This window comes from Octodon degus, unplaced genomic scaffold (assembly GCF_000260255.1).
Source record: "Octodon degus isolate 3935 unplaced genomic scaffold, OctDeg1.0 scaffold00254, whole genome shotgun sequence".
Lineage (NCBI taxonomy): Eukaryota > Metazoa > Chordata > Mammalia > Rodentia > Octodontidae > Octodon > Octodon degus.
Genome location: NW_004524830.1, coordinates 282082 through 306568, shown reverse-complemented (window position 1 = coordinate 306568; position 24487 = coordinate 282082). Strand labels below are relative to the sequence as shown.

The window sequence follows — 24487 nt, the reverse complement described above, 5'->3', positions numbered from 1 at the left end:
CTTTTTGGAACAGGGTTTTACTGTTCGGGCTGGCCTTTGACTTCAGCCTCCTGAGTGGTGGGATTACATGGGTGTTTTGCACCTGTCAGCTAAAATTATTTCGACGCAGTTTTTTTTCTTTTTTTTTTTTTTTTTTTTTGAGAGAGGTTCTCTTGTGTAGTTGAGGCTGGCCTGGAGCTCACTTTGTAGTTTAAGCTGTTCTCCAATGACCTCCTGACTCAACCTCCTGAGTGCTTGGATTGTAGGCATGTGCCACCACACCTGGTGAGGCAGGGTTTTGCTAGGTTGACCTCAAACTTGCAGGCTTCCTGTCTCAGTTTCCCTGGTAGGAGGGATTATAGGAGTGCTCTGCCATCCCTTCTGGCATTAACCTTTCAGTGCACAAAAGAAGCAAATTTATTTATTATTATTATTATTTTTGCAGAACCAGGGATTGAACTCAGACCCTTGGCTTGCCAGGGAAGCACTTTTCCACTGAGCCATCTCCCCTGGCCCAAAAGGAGCAAAATTAGACCTCAGGAGTGGGAGTTGTCCTGGTCCTCTCTGTGATAAATGTCCATATAAATCAACATGCAAGGCAGAGGTGGATTTGCCCCATGCTGGCTGGGAGCTGTGGACAGAGTTTTCCCAGAAAGTAGGTGGAAGGAGGAGTCCTTCCTTGGTTGGAGGGTAAACAGTGTTCTTAAAGAGTCTGAGGTTGTCCATGTAGACTGCTCTCCTGCCTCCTGGCTGTTCCTAATGCTGTGCCATCCAGATGTTGCCCTGGTTGGGCACCTCTTCCTGTGTCACGCGCCTCCAGGAATATCATCTAATAGGGCTGTGCATTGCTGCAGAAACACTTATTTTCTGGTGTGTTACCGCGTTAGTTATTGGTGCTCACATCTTTCCTGGATTTTTTCCCCCCTCTTTTTGTACGTATATGGCACCAAAGATTGGAAAATAGTTTGCATTTATGATTTGTTTATTTATTTGCATTTATGTTTTAAAATGTAAATTTTCACAGCTTTTGAACGGGGGACAGCAGTCTGTGAGTGAAAGGTAAAGGTGATCTGGTAGGTGAAGTCAGAACAGCCTTCTTTTTTTTTTTTTTTTTTTTCCAGCCTTCTTAGAGGAGTCTCTGTGACTGGTTTCAGTTTTCATACTTGACCGTGAGTACAAAAACAAATTTAAGAATAGCTACTTGCAAATGTCTCCTTGGGGGAGGAAGAAAGCCTGGGAGTTGGTCCAGTGGTGATGGCAGCTGGGCAAGCGGCTCATTTGCTGGAAGACGCAGCAAGCTCATCAGGCTGAGTTGCTCTTGCCCAGAGCTTTCTGTTTAGGTGATGTCACCACTGCTAATGCTCAGCCTGCCTGATTCTGTTGTCCTTTTCCCTGTCGCCTCAGCCTGGAACTGGCAGCTGTTGGCACAGAGAATGTCTGAGGACCCAGGTAGTCGTGCTAGGAGTTATGTAGTCTTGCAGCTTCTAGTGGAGAGGGTTATGTGGCTCTTTGAGCTGCCAGCTAGCTTGGGTGCAGGAGGATCTCGTTCTCGGCCTTGCAAGGGAGGTATTCTTGTCTCCCTGGGCAGTAGTGTCTGACTGCAGGGGCCCTGGAGGAATTACTGCATAAGGCTGATCCTTCCATCACCAGTTTCTACTTTATGTGTCAGTGTAATTGTTTAAAAGTTGATTTCTACTTGATAAAATTTTGAAGTTGAGTGTGTATAACAATAGAGCTATTGTGAATGAATCTTTTAGATACCTAGCATAGACTTCATGAAAAATTGTGCTTCTTACATATATATCTAGTACCTGATCAGTCTACCGACAGTTGTCCAAGCACCATAGGCTTAGGGACCCTGAAATAACTTGGGTTCATCAGTGCAGCCCCAGGTAGAGAGCTGTTTTTTTTTTTTATTTTTTGCAGAAGAACCAGGGATTGAACTGAGGCCCTTGCGCTTGCCAGGCAAGCACTTATTCTACTGAGCTATCTCCCCAGCCCTTGGAACTAACTGTTCTTGTGTCTTTAGACCTGTGCCTCTTGGGATGGTTGTTAAGCTGTTGTAGAAACTTGGCTACACAATATTTTCCTCTAGGGGCCAGGGAGATGGCTCAGTAGAATAAGTGCTTGCCTGGCAAGCGCAAGGGCTTGAGTTCAATCCCTGGTTCCATTAAAAATTTTTTTTTTTCCTCTAAATGCTTTGTTTCTTTTAATTTTTGGTTAACTGCTTTTTTCGTTTGACTATATACTTTAATCTTTATTTTAGTGAAATAGAGTGCCCCTCCCCCAGGGGTGTGAGTATTGGACTATGGAGAAGTGGGTTGAGGATGGATCCTTTGACCTCTGCCTTTTCACTTTTGACCCTGTCCTCCCTTATGTATTTGGTACAGGGTCTCACTATGGAGCTCAGACTTGTAGTGGTCCTCCTGTTTTCAGCCGCCCCAGCATGGGGATTATAGGTGTGTGCCATCCCATGCCTGGTCTGGATGGCCAGCTCATTGTGCCTGGGGGTGGGGCTGGCACAGCATGTAGTGCTGGGGATCATACCCTGGTCCCTCCACTTAGTTCACTGAGCTATCTTGCCAGCCCTATCCTGACCCCTTTTGACCTCTGTGTGCGTGCTAACGTGCACTTGCTCGCTCACTCATTCTCTCTCTCTCTAGCTTTCCCTCTCCCTCTCCCTCTCCCTCTCCCTGTCCCTCTCTCTCTGTCTCTTGTACTTAGTACAGGGTCTTACTACACTGATTGGACTCATAGTGATCCTCCTATTTTTAGCCTCCCAAGCACTGAGATTACGAGTGTGCACCACCATGCCCAGTCTCAGTCGCTGTCTAAGTGTGCCCTGGGTATGGGGCCAGCACGGCATGGCACGCAGGCTTTCGAACCTTGGTCCCTGCTTCTGTCTAAACAGAGCTACCTGTCTTCTTTTCTTTTCTTTCTTTCTTTTTTCTTTTTTTTTTTTTTTTTTGGCAGAACCAGGAATTGAACTCCTTGCAAGCTTGCTAGGGAAGCTCTTATTCCACTGAGCCATCTCCCGGCCCCGGGGGCGTTTTTGAGACAAAATTTCACTGTGTAGTTCAGGCTGATCTTGAACTCACTGTGTAGCCGAGGTTGGCCTTGAACTCATAGTGATCCTCCTGCCTCAGCCTCCCAAGTGCTAGGGTTACAGATTTGTATCACCATTTTCCTAGCATTGATTCTTTTTGCTTTCATGGGACTTATACACACTTGCCTCAGGCATGATAGGCAAGCATTCTACCACTGAGCTATAGCCCCTGAAAATTTTTCATAAACCTAGTAGCCCCCTTGTGTTTGAACCATTATCATTCCTTACCCTGGATAATGTGCTGATTTCACACACTAGACTTAATTTTTGACCTAGACTTAGTATAAATAAGCCATATGCTATGTATTTTTCTGTACCTAGTTTCTTTACTTGGTGGTGTTTGTGAGAGTTTGTGTTGTTACAGTGGTTTAATTTCACTTTTGTTACTTTTTAGTATTGCAAGATTTTAGTATTGCAGGAATCATAATGTATTCAGAATTACATAGCCTGGGGCTGGAGATATAGCTCAGCAGGCGCCTGTCTCACAAGTACAAGGTTTTGAGTTCAATTCCCAGTACACCCCCCCCCCAAAAAAAAAAAAAAAAAAAAAAAAAAAAAAAAAAAAAAAAAGGAAAGAAAGAAGAAGAAAAAAATAAATAGCCTGAGTTTTAGAATGTGTATCGAAGGGTTTTCTGTTGTGGGTCCAGAATGCCTGACATACCCAGTGTGAAGGAAGAAATGGTGTGTTTGGCTCATAGATTTTTTTTTTTTTTTTTTTTTTTTTTTTGTGGAACCGGGGATTGAACTCAGGCCCTTGCACTTGCCAGGCAAGCGCTTATTCTACTGAGTTATCTTCCTGGCCCCTGGCTCATGGTTTTTGGAGAGCTCATTGTATGGCTGGCTTCATGGCAGGATAACCTGGAGGAAGGTGTAGGGAGCCCAGCCGCTCACTTTGCTCACTTCGCGGTGGCCAAGACAAAGAGCAAAGGGGAGAGCTCCAGCCCTCAAGCCATAGGACCTTTAGAGATGAAGAAAATAAAAACAAGAAGAAAGAACACCCACCCAAGGTACACCCTAGAGACCCTTCAGCTGAGCCACTTCCATGGCTTGTCCATTAGTGAGCATAGTAGTGCCCTGCAATCCAGCCCCCTCTCGCAGAGCCTCTCAGTCTATTCAGGGTGACGGCGAAGAGGACTGGCACAGGGCATGTGTCTATCTGCTGAGGTTGTCTTTACAAGTTAAGGCTTAAGGGTGGCTTACAGAGTAGAAGTTAATTTTTTTCCCTACAGTTCTGGAGCTGTAAGTAAGGAGGTCAGGCTCCTGGAGAGAGTGGTCTCTTCTAAAGTCTCGTTGGCTGTGGATGAGCAGTAAGGGCCCACTTTAAGGACCTTTTTTAGTGCCTTGTCTGCAGGTAGTTACATTCTGAGGTAGCGTGGATTGTATCTCTTCTGCTTTAGTGAATAAGGCTAGTTTCCAACCGTTACACTAGGTGACACTCTTGCTAGTAATACATGGAAGCTCCAAGTAGCTCATATTCTTGCTAATGCTTCCTTTCTTGTTCAGCGCCTCTTCCTTATTGTTATTATTATTTTTTCTAAAGGTAGTCTCGCTATGTGGTTCAGGGTGTCCTTGAACTCATTATGTAGCCCAGACTGGTTTTTTTTTTTTTCTTTTTGTATTTTTAGGGAAGGGTCTACAGGGTGTTCAGGGTCTCACTACTAGATCAGATTCTAGTGAGGACTCCTACTGATCCACCTGTTTACAGCCTCCCAAGAGCTGAGATTACAGGGGCAGCGTGCCACCACACCCAGTCTCGATTGCTGTCTCAGTGCACCCTGGGGGACAGGGACCGGGATGGGGGTGGGGATGGGGGTGGGGATGGTTTGAATTTGCAGTGATCCTCCTGCCTTAGCCTTGCCTGAGTGCTGGGATTACAGGCATGTGCCATCATGCCTGGTTTTGCTCCCCTTTTTTTCTTGTTCATTTCTGCCACTCTGGTAGGAGCCTGTCTTTTTTTTTTGTGGCCCTGTGTGCAGCCTGTTTCCTTATCTGGAGTGGAGAGACCTTGAAGGGCTGAGCAGAAAGTAGCCTTAAGCAAGATGTGTCATGGTTTGAGGACACTTTGTGATGCTGTTTCATTGTGTCAGGGATAGGAATACAGGGTGGCTACAATCTGGGGAGGGAGCAAGCAGCCCTCCATACATGCCTGTGGGTTACTTAATTTTATCATCTGTAAATCCAGCCAGGTAAGCAGTACTTTTAGTCACCTTTTAGTTGCTTGAGCCTTTAAAATACCGGATTCCCTCATACACCTGCTAGAAAAGGGTCTGTTTTGCCTTTTTTGTACTCTTACTACTAGTGTTTGCTTGTTTGTTTTAAATACTGGGACCATGCCTGATGTGGTGGTGCATGCCTATAATCCCAGCACTCTGGGAGACCGAGGCAGGAGGATCATTGTGAGCTCAAGACCAGCCTGAGCTGCATAGTGAGACCCTGTCTCAAAAAGACTATAATTAAATATTAATGCATGTTAATATTTAATAAATGTATTACATATATATTTACTTTTGCACTGGACTATATTCCCAGCCCTGTTTTTTAATTTTTATTTTTTTGAACTGCACAGATTGATTTATTGATCCTTTTCTGGATCTTGATTATTTTTGTATTTTGAGACAGGGTTTCACTAAGTTGCCCAGAGTCAGAGGGAATTTGAGATTCTGCTGCTTCAGCCTCTCAGAGTGCTGGGATTACAGACAGCATCACCATGCCTGGTTGATCTTGGGCTTTATTATTTTAATTTTATTTTTTTGAGGAACCAGGGATTGAACTCAGGCCCTTGCGCTTGCCAGGGAAGCGCTTATTCTACTGAGCCATCTCCCCAGCCCTGATCTTGGGCTTTAAACATAGGCTTCAAACCTCAGTTTGAGTGAGATAATTATCAGATGAGTTTGCCCCATCTCACCTCTGATCCTCATGAGGGCAGGGATGAATCTTTTTTCTATAAAAGCTCTGGAAATATTCACTAAACTTGTTTTATAGTTTTACCATTTTCACTACAGGGTAGTTTGCTCCTTGTAGCACATGAGGCCCCTGACTAATATGTATGGCTCTCATGAATGCTAAACTTTGTGTTCTGTGCTCATGTGACAGATTTTGATTGTATACTATAAGAAAACACTGCTGGTAGCTGTGAGGAATGGAAGATAAGAGCCCTGCAGGTTCAGGAATAATTGTGAAAAACAGGGCAGATGAGAAACCTAAAAATAGCTTAAAGAAATGCCAATGTTGTTGGACAGCTGGAGTGAGTAGGGAGGGGCCAGGTGGACAGATGGGAGATGTGGGAGAACCATTACTGTTGGAGGGGATGAGGGGGAGATGAAAGGTGCAGGGATTGAAGTGTCTGATTTGGGAACCATCCATCATAGTATAGGGCCCAGATTGGGTAGGTGGGGAATAGGCACTTCTGTGCCTTGTCACAGGGTTTTATGTTTACCAGGGTAATGGTTTCTTTGGAAATGCTGTATTGTGGCCCCTATGGTCTAGGTGAATGGCAAGCCCTCCATCTTCTGGAAGAGATGACTTGGCACAAATTCAGAGTGGGGCCAGGCTGAGGATCTGGTGTTGTGCTTGGACCTTGCCCTGACTGCAGGGCTAAGTAGGAGATGCTGGGGCCTAAGAGGAGAGAGCATCTGCTCTGGTTTTCCTCCTTTGCCTGCCAGCCAGTGTGGGCTCCTGTGGACGCACAGGCAGTCTACTGGGGAATGCCTGCCCTATTGAGCATCCAGAGCAAGGGCTTGGAGATGCTGCAGTGATGCCTTACATAACCGGCTGTGCTACCACCTGTCTGCCTTTCTGTGTGTCAAGGCACATCCTCCTCATCTGTCATTGAAGACTCAACTCTTGGCTTGGTGTTCAGGTTTAGAAAGCTGAGAAGAGGCCTGAGGACATGACCTAGTGGTAGTGCTTGCCTGGCATGTAGGAGAGAGGCCCTGGGTTCTATCCCCAGTACTGAAGGAAGGAAAGCTTGGAACAATAGGCAGCATCACGTTGTCATGCTACTTTAGGGGCTGTTCTAGGAGGCAGAGTCCTCCGTACAGGAATTGCTTCCCAACGAGTTTGCTTCTTTGTGAGAGCTGCCTTTGTGTTTTGTGGGAATGTGACACCAGAGTGTGTATGTTAAATAGTCTGACCTATCTGGACAGTGTGTGTTGAACAAGCCTCATCCATTCGTAGAGCTCAGTGTTAGTGTGTTTAGGCTTCACCAGTTCCAACTCAGCAGTGATTGTGAGGACACACTGTTTATATTTAGTACAGGGTCTACAGGGTCTCACTATGTAGACCGGACTTGTAGTGATCCTCCTGTTTTCAGGCTCCCAAGTGCTGGGATTACAGGCGTGTGCCACCACGCCCAGTCTGTGAGGACATACTGTGCTGTTGTCATGAAGCCAGCATGTAGTTGGGCCAAGGCTGCTTCCAGGTCCAGGTCTTCAGGGGCTGGGTAGCCCTTACATTGGCAAGAAGAATAGTGTTGCTTGTGCACACTTTGCATTTTAACTGACTGTTGCATGTTTTTCGTAGAGATGCTAGGGTTCCTGTGTGTTTCTGTGAAGTGAAGGTTTCTGTTGGCAAGTTTCCCAACAGTATGTACAGACCAAGCTGCTTTCTTCTCTAGTGATAGCCTGAGTGATTGGGGCAGTGCTGGCTTTCCCTACTCACTCTGGGGTCCAGCACAAACTTATTGGAGGCTCTGTCTGTACCCACCTTAACTCTTTACTGTGGCAGGAGCCGCAGCCATGTGGACCATAATTGACCTCCTTAGCTCAAAGCAAAAGAACTGCTGGGGGCTCTGGTCCTATAGTTAGCTGCTGGTCTGCTGGCCACCCATGGGCTGCAAAGAGTCACACACCATGATTAGTCTTTTTTTTTTTTGCGGAACTGGGGATTGAACTCAGACCCTTGCGCTTGCCAGACAAGCACTTACTCTACTGAGCCATCTCTCTGGCCCCGCGCACCATGAGAGTGGTTAAGAAGCGTGTCCCACTGTGCATCACAGGGCCTGGCCCTGAGTGGGGCTATTTGGGAAACAGCACCAGCAGCAGACTTGGCTCTCCTAACTATTGGGAGGAAGGAGCCCTTGATTGTAGATTCCTGTTCCAGTCTGTGAGTGATGTATATGCTAAAATGAGCTCACTTCTGGATGTTGTACTGTTTTTACTTATCTTCTCCTTCCTATCTTAAGAAATCTGTTTCCTTTAAGTGATCAGTTAGTTTCACAATCCCCATGCCTTGAAATACCCCTTGCATAAATAGGTATGAAGTCATGTGAGCTGGGTCTTCTGTGTTTTCAGTGCTGGAATCCATCCCATGGACAGTTGGCTGGTTCCCATTTTCAGTGTCCCTGGGCCAGAACACATCCCCCTGCACAGCACCCCCATGCCTTGCATATGGGCTGATAGTCCTTTTTTAAAAATTTATTTATTTATATGTGTGTGTGTGTGTGTGTGTGTGTGTGTGTGGGCAGCTCAGCCCACCAGGGGGCAGGGCTGGCTGGCATGTGGTGCTGGGGATTGAACCGCCGTCACCTGTGCTTTGCTAAGCTTGTTCTAAGTAGGTGCTTTAGACCACTGAGCCATCTCACCAGCCTGGGCTGATAGTCCTGAAGTACAGGGTAGCATGCATTGCAGGTTACTGCTTCTATCTTTAAACCTTGGCTCAGGCCCCACACCACTTGTATCCTTTTCTTACACAGATCCCAGGCTACCCTGATTACTTTGCTTACCTTTTCGCTGCCACATTTTGCCTCTCACCTCCTTGGTCTTGTTTTCTATGGCTATTTATCTCTGTCTTGGCTCCAGTTCTTTCTTTTTTTTCTTTTTCTTTTGGTGGAACTGGTCATTGAACTCAGGCCCTTGAGCTTGCCAGGAAAGTTATTTTTTTATTTTTATTTTTTTGGTGGACCAGGGATTGAACTCAGGTTCTTGTGCTTGCCAGGGAAGCACTTATTCCACTGAGCCATCTCCCTGGCCTGCCTGCCTTCCTTTCTTTCTTTCTTTCTTTCTTTCTTTGTTTCTTTCTTTGTTTGTTTCTTTGTTTGTTTGTTTGTTTCTTTCTTTCTTTGTTTCTTTCTTTGTTTGTTTCTTTGTTTGTTTGTTTGTTTCTTTCTTTGTTTGTTTCTTTGTTTGTTTGTTTGTTTCTTTCTTTCTTTCTTTTGTGTGTGGCCAGCTCAGCCCACCAGGGGGCGGGGCTGGCTGGCTTGTAGTGCTGGGGGATTGAACCATGGTCCGTGTGCTTTGCTTTGCTTAGCTTGTTCTAAATAGGTGCTTTAGACCACTGAGCCATCTCATCAGCCCCTCCAGTTCTTACTAATCTGTTGACATCCACCTGTCTCAGCTTCTCCTCACCAGTTCATACCAATCTCATATTTTCTGGAACTGTCATGGCTTGGGACACATTACATCATGACTAAGTATCACCTATGTGTTTTATAGTGTAGGAGGAATGGGCTAAAGTGTAGGGTGAAGAAGCTGTATTGTTCCCCAGCTCCACAAAAATTCTGAGCTGTTTAACAGAGATAACTAAAAGATGGGACTCATGTGATTTTTGGTAGGTACAAACATATCTGTTGTGATTCCTGGTTGAAAAAGCAGCACCCATGAACTCCCTGAATTGTCTGAACTCATCAGTGGGGTCTGGAGCTAGGTGATTATGGGAGCTGCTGAAGCTGGAAAAAATTAAAAAAAGAAAGTATTTATTACAAGGTCTATAGGGTCTCACTATGTAAATCAGACTCATTGTGATTCTCTTTTATTCCAGCCTCCCAAGTGCTGGGATTACAGGCATGTGCCACCATGCCCAGTCTCAATCACAGTCTGAGCGCACCCTGGGGATGGAGCCAGCACAGCAAGCCGGGGGATCAAACCCCAGCAATGTGCTCTGCTTAAGCAGGCGCTTTAGTCCACTAAGCTATTTGGCTGTCTCTGAAGCTGGAAATTGGTCAAAAGTGTGAAAGCAGGACTAGAGCTCAGTGCCTAAAGCAGTCAAGCTACTTCAGTCCTGAGAAAATCATCCTACCTGCTTAATGTCAGTAACTAGTCACGGGACAGACTTGTGTCACGTGACACAGGTTTTGCAAACGTATGAATGATCTTACTGTTCTGGGAGTCCTTTGCCAATCAGGCATGGACTGCCACCTGATCTTAGCTGTTATATCTCGTCTTTATTTTCTTAAGTCCTCTCTTGCCATTTTTCTCCCAGGGACCACCGTGAGACCAGTGAATCACTATACTCTTGAGATTCCACCTTCACTTGTGAAAAAGGAGGCATTAGCTACCCTTAGATCCTTGTGAGTGTTGACATTTCCTGGCTCTTGGTCAGAGGCTTTGGCTTTTACTTTTTTTTTTTTAAACATTTATTTATTTATTTATTTATTTTGTGTGTGTGTGTGTGTGTGGCCAGCTCAGCCCACCAGGGGGCGGGGCTGGCTGGCATGTGGTGTTGGGGGATTGAACTGTGGTCCTTGTGCTCTGCCAAGCTTGTTCCAAGTAGGTGCTTTAGACCACTGAGCCATCTCGCCAGCCCCTTTGGCTTTTACATTAACCTAGTAACAAACAAGATGACACCTCAGAAGTTTAAGGACTCCTGTGTGAAGCTTTTCATGCATTTCTTTCTTTCTTTTCTTTTCTTTTTTTTTTTTTTTGCTCCGAATGCCTTCAGGGCAGGTTTGGCTGGCTGGAGTTGTGGGGATCAAACCACAGCAACCTGAGCCTGACTGCTTTGTTGAAGCAGCCACTTAAAGAACTGAGCTATGGGGCAGGCCCCCTCATGCATTTCTTAGGAGAGGGAAGGATAACCTCATTGTTGACTGTCAGGCCCATGTTTCTAAATTACAGTAGCAAGATAGAAGTCCTTTTTTAAAAAATTAAAGATGGGGTCTTGCTTTGTAGTCCAGGCTGGCCTTGAATGCACTGTAGCCCGGGATAGCCTTGAACACTTGGCTGTGCTGAGGTTACAGGCATGTGCCAAAACACCCAGCACTGGGGCCAGGGAGATGGCTCAGTAGAATAAGTGCTTCCCTGGCAAGCACAAGGGCCTGAGTTCAATCCCCAGTTCTGCCAAAAAAAAAAAAAAAAAAAAAAAAAACAAAACACCCAGCACCAGTTTTAGTGTGAAGGCCCTGGCTTCAGTCCCCCGTATCTGGGTTTTCCTTGCCTTACATCCTTTGCCAAAGTGATGTACTTAACAATTGCAGTTTGAGAATTATGTTTATTTATTTTTAATTAGGTTTTATTGTTACATAATATAAAGAGAGCATTCATCATAGAGAATTTGTACCTGTACATGATACAACTTTTTTCTATTTCCCTACCTCCCTTCAATCCCATCTCCATTACTTATTTACAAAATCTTCGTTTCCATGTTTTCCTTTTTTTAATGTATTTGGTACAAGGTCTCAGTTCATAGCTCAAGTGATCCTCCTGTTTTCAACATACCCCCCAGTGCTGGGATTACAGGCTTACTTTGTCTAAGCAGGTGCTGGATCCATTGAGCTATCTCGCTGGCCCTTTCTCCTCCCCTACTCCTCCCCTCTCTTTTAGCCTCCCTCTCCCTCTCCCCCTCTCTCCTCTCTCTGTCTCTCTCTTTCTCTAAATACTTTCCCCTTCTTTCCTTTCCCCTGAGGATTACATTTATATAGGTGTCAGTTGTCAGTTATTTTTAATCTTAGCTACTTTATGAATAGGGATAGTTTGTTGACTCATTTACAATTTGGAAACTAGGCATGATGGTACACCATGTACTATCAGCACTCTGCTGAGGCCAGAAAATGAGCTCACTCTGTGTAATTTAGCAATTTAGTAGGACCAAATGATGATTTAAAATAAAGATTTTTTTTTTTTTTTTAATTTTAGGGCAGGGTCTACAGGGTGTACAGGGTCTCAGGTCTCACTACATAGAGTGGACTCATAATGATTCTCCTGTTTTTTGCCTCCTAAGTGCTGGGATTACAGCCAAATGCTACCACACCCAGTCTCAGTTACTGTCTCAGCATACCCCGGGGGCGGGGCCGGCATGGCATGCCAGGGATCAAACCCCAGCTGCTGCACTCTGCCAAAGCAGGTGAACTATCTGGACAGCCCTAAAATAAAAAATTTTAAAAAGAGCTGGGAGTGTAGCTTAGTACATGTTTCTGGATACAGTCCCCAGTACTGAGTTTTGGGATGGTGGAGTCTCCTGGAGGTAGATTCTAGGTTCTTTCTGTCCTTAGCAAAGAATTGGTTAAGATAAGCACAAATGGTAGCAAAGCTTTATTAGAAGTAGGAAAAAGGCTCTGCAGATTGAGTTTTGCCAAATAAAAGTAGGAAAAGAAGCACACCTACATAGTGAGGATGGGGCACTCATGCAAGAGAAGACACAGGCAGAAACTCAGTGGTGCCTGTTCTGTTGTCTCACCCACTCTTCAGGCTGTCAGGTCTAGGAACCCTATCAAAAAGCTGTGAGTTTTTGCCAAAAGTCTGCATGCGGGGTTTTGAGAATTGTTCTGCAGATATATCTGGGATTTTGTAATTAACGGGTCACACCTACTACCCCAAACAGTTTTGCCACACTGTAATCTCTTGTCTCAGTACTGCAGAATAGATAGGTACTAGGGCTGGGAGACAGCTTAATGGCATAAGCACCTACCTGGCAAGCGCAAGATCCTGAGTTTGATCCCTGGTACTGAAAAAAAAAAAAAGAAAGAAAGAAAAAGAAAAGATAGATGCTGGTTTCTTCGTCGTCGTCGTCGTCGTTTTCTTTCTTTCTTTCTTTCTTTCTTTCTTTCTTTCTTTCTTTCTTTCTTTCTTTCTTTCTTCCATCTTCATCTTCTTGAACCAGGGATTGAACTCAGGCCCTTGTGCTTGCGAGTGGATTGGCTCTTGAGTGCCCCTCCCATTTATAAACCTTTCCGTTCCATTCTGTTCATGTTTCGGGAGACAGGGTCTCATAGAGTGGCCCAGGCTAGTTTTGACCTACTAATCCTCCTTCCTCAGCCTCCTGAGTGCTGGGATTATAGGTCATCACACATAGCCATAAGCTTTTTTTTTTTTTTTTTTTTTGCGGAACCGGGGGTTGAACTCAGGCCTCTGTGCTTGCCAGGGAAGCACTTACTCCACTGAGCCATCTCCCCGGCCCCCAACCATAAGCTTTTTATATGACAAGAATTATGATCTTCCTCATGTTCTATATATTGTTCCTGGTTTGTTTCTCTCCTGTCACATCTGTCAATTAGTTTTGTTTTCCAGGTGTTATTTTAGTCCTACCCCACCTCCAGGTTCAGTTTTTTTTTTTTTTTTTAGGACTTAGCCTGTTTAGAGCTCCTCTGTATAACATCAGGGTCTCTTTTCTGATGTATTGCTGTCCTGTTCTTTTATTGTGTTATCCTTTCCTCACTGACTCTAAATTATTTTATCATAATTTCCCCCCCATGTGCATCTTTTGTCAACTCTTATGTTTTATTCTTGGTCTCTGGAGCTGTTCCATTGCCTTACTTTCTTCTGCTTTCCATTTTGCATAGCACTGCGGAAGCTGGGCTTAAATGCATGCTTACTGCTGTTGTATGTCATTCCTTCTCCCTCATTTCACTGTGTGGCCTAGGCTGGCCTTAAGCTCCTGGTGATCCTCCTGCTCCAGCCTCCAAAGTGCTGTAATTACTGGATTGTGCACCACCACATCTAATCCTTATGTTTGCTTCTGATGATATGTGGTCTGTTTCTCTCCTGATCCTCTGGTCATTTTGGCTGGCAAACTCAGATATCAAGAAATCCGCCGAGGTCCACTTTTATCAGTAGCTTGCTTCTAAATACTGGCTTGTCAGCTAGAAGTTACTGAGCTCTGGATTGCTTACCTCTCCTTCTGGAGTTGGATTCCAGTTCTTCCCAACTCATAGCAGAGAATTGGTGGAAATGAGCAAAAAGCAGTGGCAAATTTTATTTGAGAAAGTAAAAGTGAAGAGGGAGAGAAACTGGCTCTGTAGAGCAAATTTTGACTGAATTAATAGGAAGAGGGGGGCAAAAGCAAAGATTAAAAAAGTACATGCATTTGGTAATCAGCATGGGCTACTGTGGAGAGTTTGATAGCACCAGAACCTTATGGCTACCTTTCTTTCTTTACTTATTTGGTACAGGGTCTCACTATGCACTTCAGATTGTAGTGATCCTTCTGTCTCAGCCTTCCCAGCACTGGGATTACAGGTGTGTGCCACCATGCCCAGTTTCTGGGCCAGTATGGCATGAGGTACCGGGGATTGAACCTGGGTCTTTGTGCTTGCCAGGCAGGTGCTTAGACCACAGAGCTATCTCTCCAGCCTTAACTTTGCTGCTGCTGCTGCTGCTGCTTCTTCTTCTTTTTTTTTTTTTTTTTTTTTTTTGCGGAACTGGGGGATTGAACTCAGAGCCTTGTGCTTGCCAGGGAAGCACTTATTCTACTGAGCCATCTCCCTAGCCCTACCTTTTTTTTATACTGTCCGTCTCCAGGAAACCTTCGGGAACATGTACATCTGATCCTGCGCGTCCTGCTGGGATCCCACACTTCATGTTTAGATCAGGTCTTGACCATCCTATGGAAAATCTGCTCAAGTTCTCCAGAGAAGTCCAGGTGCAGGGCTTTGGGAAACGTTATGTGTGTGTCTGGAGTCTGTAGTTAACAGGTCACACCTACTCTCCCAGCCAGTTTTTGGTAGGATTACACCCTAATCTTAACTTGCAGCGGTACACAACTGTAAACCCAGCTAATCTGAAGGCTGGAGCAGGAGAGAAGCAAGTTTGAGGTCAGCCCGGTGATTTAGTAAGATTCTCTCAAAATTAAAAATAAGAAGGAATTATGAGGTAGCTCAGTGATAAAACATCCTGAGTTCAATCCCTTGTACTGGAAAAAAAAAAAGTTGTGTATTTAGATCAAAATTTATGTAGCTCAGTTTACCCTATATAAAACTCAACCCTAGGCTGGCCTTGGATTTGTAGTCTTTGCCTCAGTCTCCCCACGGGCTGGGGTTACAGGTCTGTACCACCTTGCCAGTGAAAGAAAGTTAAAGGAAGCCTTTTCTAAATTGCCCAGAAGAGTGAAGAAATAAACTTTTCTCTCAGTATAAGTGGGACAAATGCTGTAAAATGTTTGGTCATTTGGTTTTATTGACTACCTGCTATGTCCCAGGCCTTATGCAAGGGGTTAGCTGTGAATGATAAAAAACTTGGTTCCTATTTCCGAGGAGCCCTAGGCATGGTGGAGCAGTAAATCTTCTTGTCCATAGAGAATTGGCTTAAAGGGGTGTAGGAAAGCAAATGTTAGGCTTAATCTGTGTTTCTGAAGCTTCCAGGCATTCACTATCTTCTGGCTTTCTTATTTGGTTTGAGCATACACAACCACTCAAACTTGCAGACTAAATGGATTGTTCTTTGGCTGCTCAATGGTGTGCACTTGCCCAACACAAGCAAGGCCTGGTTCTATCTCCAGCACCTCAAAAATAAGACATGTAATTTTTACACTTTTTTTTTGGCTCTCTATGCAGCTCAGGCTCGTGGGATCCTCTTGTCTCAGCCTCCCTAATGCTGGGATGACAGCTCAGGCTCGTGGTGATCCTCTTGTCTCAGCCTCCCCAATACTGGGATTATAGGCGTGCATCACCATGCCCAGCTCAGCCCCAGGGGCCAGCACAGCATGTGGTCCTGGTACCAAACCCAGCTGTTTGGCACTTGCCAGGCAGGTGCATCGACTACTGAGCTATCTCTCTGGCTCAAGACATGCAATTTTTATTTAGCAACTTTTTTTTTTTTTTTTGCAATACCAGGGATTGAACTCAGGACCTTGCACTTGCCAAGCAAGTGCTTATTCTACTGAGCTATCTCGCCAGCCCTATTTAACCACTTCTAGTGGGAAGTTGTAATGGAAAATAGCATAAAGATAAATATTCCAGGCATTGCATATGTTGAAAAATTTTTTTACTGCTTTGCTATAAATTTTAATATATTTAAAAAGTTAATTTTTGTAAGTAGAATAAACCACTGGGTCAGTTTGTATCGTCAGAGCTTTTTTTTTTTTTTTTTTTTTTTGTGGAACTAGGGATTGAACTCAGGCCCTTGCGCTTGCCAGGCAAGTGCTTTTTCTACTGAGCCATCTCGCCAGCCCCTCTTCAGAGCTTTTTAAGGAACACTACTGGTCTGAGTTAGGAGCAAAGGTTGCCTTTAGACACAAAGAAAGTATACTGGCTCAGTCAGGTCCTTGCTTTTTGACATCTTTTGATCAGACCCTTGGATACCTGTAGAAATGATAACAAGAAATAATCAAAGACAAAGACAAATTTCAGGTTACAAGGGGGAATTGAAAGAAGTTCCCCTCTAGTGGACTGACCATGCTGTCTCTGAGGTTGGCTGGCCTCTTTGGCCAGCAAGAAGACCAGTGGTGGAGTGTTTCCAGTTGCATGGCACAGCAACTATAGGAAATGAGTGGTCCAGATGTGGTGGTGCATGCCGGTAATCCCAATGCTTGGGAGGCTGAAAACAGGAGGATCACTACGAGTCTGATCTGTGTAGAGACCCTCTACTAAATACCTCCCCCCCAAAAAAAAAAAAAAAAAAAAAGTGGCTAAGGATTAAGTTAATGAGGAATCAAATTTTCTTTAAACCAAAATGCCTGTATTTTGACAGCTTCTGCAGCAGCAGATGCTCTCTTTTCTTTGGGGCCCAGGTTATTAGCTTTCTGCCCATAGGCAAGGGGCAGGCTGCTTCCTTACACCACCTGATTCCTGAAGCCAGGTCACATTTACGTCTGACCTCTGAGGCTGGGGAGGTGGCCTAAGTCACCAAGGCCCCCATAATCTGTCACATAGCTTGGTCCCCAACACTGGAAGGTGTAGATAATCATTTCTGCAAGCTGTTCTACTATGCTTGTCACATCTCCAGCTGCCACTGCCAAATGACTCTGGCTTGCAGTTCTGGGCACTGAAGTTATAGCCACACAACTCACTGTCTCTCTGATAGAGTCCTTTCCTGAGGATGTGTCAGGTGGTCCCCACTCTGCCAGGTGCTGTACGTAGATGGTTCCTGAGTAACCTCACCAGTACAAACAGTGCTTGGCCTCAGCTGAGAAGTGTTTTTGGTTTCCCACTGCTGCACAGGAATCAACACCCAGCTCTACCCCTTGGGATCAAGGAGGGGAGGGCATGAAGCCAACAGGAAAATGCTCTTGGGTACACTGTGCTGAGTATTGGGCCCAGGAGCGAGGCAGTCTGCCCTGGAGAAACTTGTCTTGCAGCAGATGGATATTGAAGAGCCACCTACAAGAGCATGAGCACAGGATGCCCAGGCTGGTCTTAAATTTGAAACCTTCCTGCCTCCATTTTCCAGAGTGTTGAGACTACAGGAATGTACCCCCTAGCTCCTCTCCCACACATATGCTCTCAAAAAGCTGAAAGTTAAAATTGGAAAGCAGGCTTTGGACTGGTTTTATTTTATGGGTGAATAGTGGTATTTTGATAGGCCTAGTTGTACAAAAGGAAATCTTGAAAAATCTGTTCCATCTCAGTCTGTACTAGTAAGACAGTGGATCCCTGTGTCATTGCTGTGTTTTGACCTACAAAAACAGTTTCTAGGTTAAGAAACAAAAGGAGAGCATGGCTTGGTCTCGGTCTTACATTTAACCAACCGTGTATATGTTGTGGTGCATGATGGTACACATTTGCAGTCGTAGCTGTCCAGGAGGCAGTCTAGGCTAGTTTGGTCAGCTTAGTGTGACCCTATCTCAGAGTTTTAAGAGAAAGGGCTTTTTTTTTTTTTTTTTGAGGCAGGACCCTGTTTTGTAGTTCACATTAGCTTTGTGCAGGCTGGCCTTAATTGAATTCCTGGTGACCCTCTGCCTGAGCCTCCTGAGTGCTGGGATTATAGTCATGCACCACCACACCCAGCTTCAAAAAAATACTTTTTTTTTTTTTGGTGGAACCGGGGATTGAACTCAGGCCTTGAGATTGCCAGGCAAGCACTTGTTCTGCTGAGCCATCTCCCTGGCCCCAAAATACCTGTTTTTTTTTTAAATACCTGGGTATTAGTTTAGTGATAAGAGAACTTGCCTGCCATGCTCGAAGCCTTGAGTTCAATCCCCAATTCCTCCCACACAGACACATTAATATATACATATTAAAATGTTCAGTATGGTGCGTGTAAGTGTACTGTACCCAAAATCTGTATTTTGGGTGTATTGGAGTGTATCCCCCCCAGCATTTTGTTTTGTTTGAGACAGGGTCTCACTGTGTGGTGCAAGGTGGCCTTGAACTCATGGTAACCCTGTGCCCCACCCTCCTAAGTGCTGGGAGGTATGCATCACCATGCCAGCTGCTTTTGCTTTTTTAATGGGGTATATGTGTGGGGGAGAAATGGACCTGCTGTCATTCACCTGTGGAAATGTGACAGGATCTGGCATCCAGCTCTCTAGGCTAGTAGTGTCAGCGTGTGTTTGTTTTTGGCAGGACTGAGGATTTAGCTTAGAGTGCCTGGGAGCCAGGCAGGTGCTGTACCACTGAACTACATCTCCAGCTCTTGTTGTTGTTTTTTTTTTTTTTTTTTTTTTTTTTTTTGGTGGCACCAGGATTTGAATTCAGGACCCTGTGCTTGCCAGGCAGGTGCTTATTTTACTGAGGTATTTCCCTGGCCCCTCCAGCTCTTGTTTTGATGAAGAGTGTAAATTACCTAGGATGGCCTTGAATTTGCAGTTTTCCGGTCTCAGCTTTTTCTAAGTAATTGAGGTCACTGTGTGCCACCAGCAGGCAGTCATTGTCTGGCAGTGACAGTGGCAAGGGGAGAGCTGGGGCTGCTCAGGTGGCCTTTAGGGACTTGGCACTTTCTACTGTGTTATCTTTTGGGTGCCTGGATGGGAGGGGCTGTGATTTGATAGAAAGAAAGTACTACGCTAAGTTTTCACAATAAAGCTAAAGCATTTTTTTCATGATGATCTGCTTATGTTGGATACTTAGAAGAGGGAACAAGAAGATGATGTCAGAGGAAGACTATTCTGGTTGAGGCATTACAGCTAACCCAGCACAGCATAGTGCAGGAGCTTACAAGAAGCTGGGAGGTGAAGCCTGCTTTGGACCCAAGGGGAAGAGGGGGAGTGAGTCACTGTGTGCCAGCACCCCTTGTGCTGCTTGCCAGTGTTGACATTGGCACAAGTTGATTAGTGAGAATTGAAGTTACAATATTAATCTCAGCAGCCTTGCTAAATTCTAGTTTACCTTGCTGATAGAAACTAGTTGTGGGGCCCGTGAGATGGCTCAGTAGAATGAGCGCTTGCCTGGCAAGCCCAAGTGTCTGAGTTCAATCCCCGGTTCCGCAAAAAAAAAAAAAAAAAACTAGTTGCTCAAGAAATCTTACTTTTTATTTATTTATTTTTTTAAAGACCAAGATTAGAGAAGATATCTGCTGTACTTTCTCTGTGGAGAGCAGTGGTTACACGCTCATTTTTTTTTTTTTTTTTTTTTTTTTTTTTTTTTTTTTTTTGGTGGAACTGGGGATTGAACTCAGGCCCTTGTGCTTGCCAGGGAAGCACTTATTCCACAGCGCCATCTCTCCGGCCCTCACATGTGTTTCTAATAAAGGAAATTAAATAGTAAAACATTAAAAATTCTGTTGTGTGCTGAGCACAGAATTAGGTGGGTTTTGTTTTTTGTTTTTGGCAGAACTGGGGATTGAACTCAGGCCATTGCAAGCGCTTACTCTACTGAGCCATCTTCCCGGCCCCTGAAGCTTCTAAGTATTAACCCCACCTGCAGCTTCTAAGCAGTGGGGAGTTTCTAGGATAGTTACTTTTTTTTTGTACCAGGGATTAAATTTAGGACCTTGTGTTTGCGAGGCAGTTGCGTATGCAGTTGAGTTGTCTACCCAGCCTTTATTTCTAGAATAAAAAAACTGTGCCAGGTGTGGTGGTATATTCCTATAATCCCAACTACTTTGGAGGCTGAGACGGGGAGAATTGCAAGTTTGAGCCCAGCCTGGGCAATGTCTAGTATAGGAAAATTTAAAAACAAAATAAGTAACAACACCAAAAATCCCATAATGTAAGCTTTGTATCTCTTCCTTCCATGCTCTGTCCATGTGTATTTTATTGGGGATTGAACACAGGGCTTTTTGCATCTAGGCAAATGCTCTACCCTTGAATTACTTGCAGACTCAACCCTGTAATTTTATATTGAGATAGTAACTTTGCTAAGTGACTAAATTGCCAAGGCTGAGCTTGAATTTTCAGTCCTCCTGTCTGTCTTCCTTTCCCAGAGTGCTCAGATACAGGCATATGTTGCTGTGCCTGACTTCTTAGCCACCTCTTACGCTACATTTCTCTTGGCTTTTTTCAACATTGCCTACACCAAGGCTCTACTAGTTTGGTGGATTGAGTCGGCTTTAATTCTAGATGATTTGCTTCCATCACTTTTCAGATTCCTTTCCTGTAGTAGTCTTGTGTGCTTATAAGACATTTAAGGAAGTTAGGAAAAGGGTCATGATCATTTATCTTCTGGGCACACACAGACCTGGCATTTTGTGCTGAGAGAATTAGTGGAATTGAGTGATTTAGTCAAGGTCCTGACATCTTAACAGCTTTAGCTCTCCAGACTGGGAAAGAGATTGGCAAAAAGGCAAAATGGGTGTAAAGATTAGTCTTTCTGCCAGATTAAGCTGGAAAGTGTTGATGTGGACTTTTTTGGGACTTTGTAGACTTTGTAGTATGTTGTACATTTTGTAGCCTGTTTTACAACACAACAACCCCAAGAGCTCTGTGAAAGAGAGGTTGTTTGTCCCCTATGAGCTGGTGTTCTGAGCTGCAACAACCAGTAATGCGTGCTCAGAAAAGGGGGAGACCAGATTTCCAGAGTGCTGTGTCCAACTCAGAGCATCCATTACCCCCCAGAAGTTTGACATCATACAACAGAAGAATGTGGTCCACTTGGGCAAGTTTTACATCTGTGAGGAAATATGATCAAAGAACTAAAGGAAAGCACAGCCAAAGCTAAAGGAGATCTGGATACAGTCTCTGAACAAAATGAGAGTCCTGAGACAGGGATGAGAGGGAGGGAGGGAGAATGAATATGAATAACAGAGCAGAGAATTACGATATAGTACTTCAGTTCTGCTTCTCCACAGGAGGGATGTGGATCCTGTAGGACCCCGTGTAGTCCTATGTTGTGTCATGATGTTGTCAATAACAGGCTACATTTCTAACAGTGATCTTAGAAGAGCATATTGCCTGGTGACTGTGTAGCCAACCTTAGTTTGTGTAAATATGCCTGATGGTCTTTGCACAAAGAAGTTGTATAATGGGACATTTCCTAAAACTTAATCTCTGTCATGAAAGTGTTTGACTATATTTACAGTACCTTTATTTTTTTCTGTATTGTCTTTTTGAAATAGGGTTTCCCTATGCAGTTTAAGCTGGCTTTGAATTCATTTTGTAGCCCAGGCTGGCCTCAGATTTGTGGCAGTCCTTCTGCCTCAGCCTTCCCAGTGCTGGGATTACAAGCGCATGCTACAATGCCTTCTGGCATAACATATTGCTATCAATTGAAGTGCATTTTCCATGTCTGTCTTCCACTCACAAATTATCTTTTTTAGCAGTACTAGAATTTTTTTTTTAATTTTATTTATTTGTTTATTTATTTATTTAATTTTTTTTTTGTGTGTGGCCAGCTCAGCCCACCAGGGAGCGGGACTGACTGGCATGTGGTGCTGGGGAATTGAACCGCGGTCCCTGTGCTTTGCTTAGCTTAGCTTAGCTTGTTCTTTAGGTGCTTTAGACCACTGAGCCATCTCACCAGCCCAGCAGTACTAGAATTGAACCCAAGAATTCTACACTGAGCTCCATCACTAACCTGTTTTATATATATGTAACTTTGTTGTGTTTTGTTTTGTCTTTTGAGACAGAGTCGATATGTAGTTTAGCCTGGCCTTGAGTTTACTGTGCAGCCCATGCTGGCCTCAAACTCACTGCAGTTCTCCTGGCTCAGCCTCCTAAGTGTTGAGATACATGTATTTTTATAAAAAAGAAGGTCTCTGGGCCGGCCAAATAGCTCAGCGAATTAAAGCACACAACCTGCCTGCTTGGTTTATGTGTCTGCCTCAGTTCTCCGCTGTGTCACTGGGGTCTTGGAAGTCTTCCTGGTAGTTGGCAGTAGCATGTGCTTTAGAATATTGGCAGTAGGCCTCCTGGCCGCCCCTGCTACTTTGGCTTCTCCCTCAGAGAGGGTACACCACACAGGATCCTGATGCTGTATAGTTTCTCACCGTGGCCTGCTAGGAGTAGGGGTCTTGTATGTGCACTGCTTGGGGATGTCAGGTACAATGGCTTTTTAGCTGCCTGTTGCCCTTGCATATGGTCCTCAGGTGAGAAACTGATAAGGGCAGCTGTCTGTTCCTATCTGGGTGGTAGGAAGTGGATGGTAAAATGTGGGAGGGGGCCTGCCCCTTAGCTCAGTTCTTTAAGTGGCTGCTTCAACAAAGCAGTCAGGCTTAGGTTGCTGGTGTTCGATCCCCACAACTGAAGCCAGCCAAAGCTGCCCTGAAGGCATTCGGAGCAAAATAAATAAATAAATAAATAAATAAATTTTTAAAATGTGGGGGTATGGGGAAGGGCAGAGGTTGGCGTAGCCTGCTCGAATCAAGAGCTTTGTCGTGGTAGTGGTGGTTGCCTACTTAGTTTCCTGTATAGATTAGTACTCAGTATAGTATGTGGTCCTGACTTCATTGCATTTAGGGCCTAGCATAGCTTCCTGGATCTGTTCTTCATGTTGTCCTGTCCAGAGAATGGAACTCCAGGTTTTGAGGTTCTTGGGGTTGAAATGTGGTCCAGTTTGCAGACTGTGGTCCTCCTAGCCTATCTATGTTGATCCTTGGATGACCATGATGTGCTCTAGTCTGGGCCTCTGTCTGGAGTCAGAACCTTCCTGGAATAAATTGAAGAAGACCTAATAAATGGAAGGTCAGCTCATACTCAGAAACTTTTTTTTTTTCCCCGCGGAATCAGGGATTGAACTCAGGCCCTTGCGCTTGCAGGGAAGTGCTTATTCCACTGAGCCATCTCCCCGGCCCCAATGCTTAGAAACTTGAGAAGGTTCACTGTTGTAGGGGATTGTGGCTCTGCCCAGAGTAAGAGTATAGTCCTTATGGAAATCCAGTGATGGCCAGAGCGGAGTCCTAAATAACTCAAATATTGTTTCTCTTTGGGGGGGTCTTTTTGAGACAGGGTCTCTCTGTGCAGTTCAGGCTGGCCTTGAAATCACTTGGTAGCCCAGACTGGTCTCAAACTGAGTGATCCTCCTGCCTCAGCCTCCCGAGTGCTGTGATTATAGGCATGTACTGCAGTATGATTCATGATAGTTTTCAGGGAACACAAGAGGATGTTCACTTGGCAGCAAGCTGTCAGGACAAAACAATTCTGTTTTCTCAGAACTGTCTTAAGAGACCAGAGGAGGAAACATTGTGTACCTTAAAGTTTTAGGATAACTACAGTATGTGACTGGTCAGGATTTTGTGATTTAGAGGGCTTCTTGTACATTGCCCTTTGTCAGTGATTGGTACTTTCTAAGCTTCTCAATAATATGCTGTGGATGGGGCTGGCCAGATAGCTCAGTGGACTAAAGTTCCTGCTTAGGCAGAGTGCAGCAGCTGGGGTTTGATCCCTGGTGTGCCTTGCCAGCCCAGTTCCCATGGCGTGCGCCTGTAATCCCAGCACTTGGGAGGCTGAAAACAGGAGAATCACTACGAGTCTGATCAGTCTGATCTGTATAGTGAGACCTTGTGGACCCTGTCCTAAAATACAATAAATAATTTTTTAAAAATGCTATGTATGCTCAGTTTGGTGCTCAGACAGACAAGATATCTGAGACCCCTGTGGCCAATTTCACGCAGCCTTGCTGTTCTTGTGGCTCCAATAGTTCTACAAAAACTGACGCCTAGATGTGGGGTGTATGGAAGACAACTAATTTTAAGTATAAAGCAGATTGGACCATTGGGGTACAGTATGCCTAGAGTAGGCAAGACCAACAGGAGAAGCTCAGGGTAATAGAGAACACCCCTTCAATAGAAAATGAGCATGTCTGTCTTCCTTGGAAGCTGTTTAAGGGAGCAAGAGTAAAAAAAAGTGAAGCCAAAAAATTTTGAGTTGTTTGCTCTGGTCTGGCAACATTGTTATTGGTTCAGGCAGAAAGGCTGATGTAAGTTTAAAAATTTGGAAGCAAGTTAAGAGAATAATGCATTGTGCTCATAGAGATGGGGAACCAATTCTTCTTCATGTATGGTCTCTTTGTAGTTTATTTTCCTTATCTTTGGAACCATTGCCATTGAACTCAGAAGAGTCTTAAATATTTGAAAAGGTTGGCTTCAGTTGCTGATACTGCTAAACCTCAAGAGCAGTTTGCATGCAAATATGAATCTGCAGATGAGACATTTTTTTTTTTTT

General features: G+C 44.6%; 1 protein-coding gene across 1 annotated transcript in view; it reads left to right on the top strand.

Annotated features, from left to right (window-relative positions):
- The window catches only part of Rab7a (RAB7A, member RAS oncogene family), a 92246-nt gene that overhangs the window by 4173 nt on the left and 63586 nt on the right, over positions 1–24487 (top strand). The gene's annotated exons all lie outside the window — the stretch shown is intronic.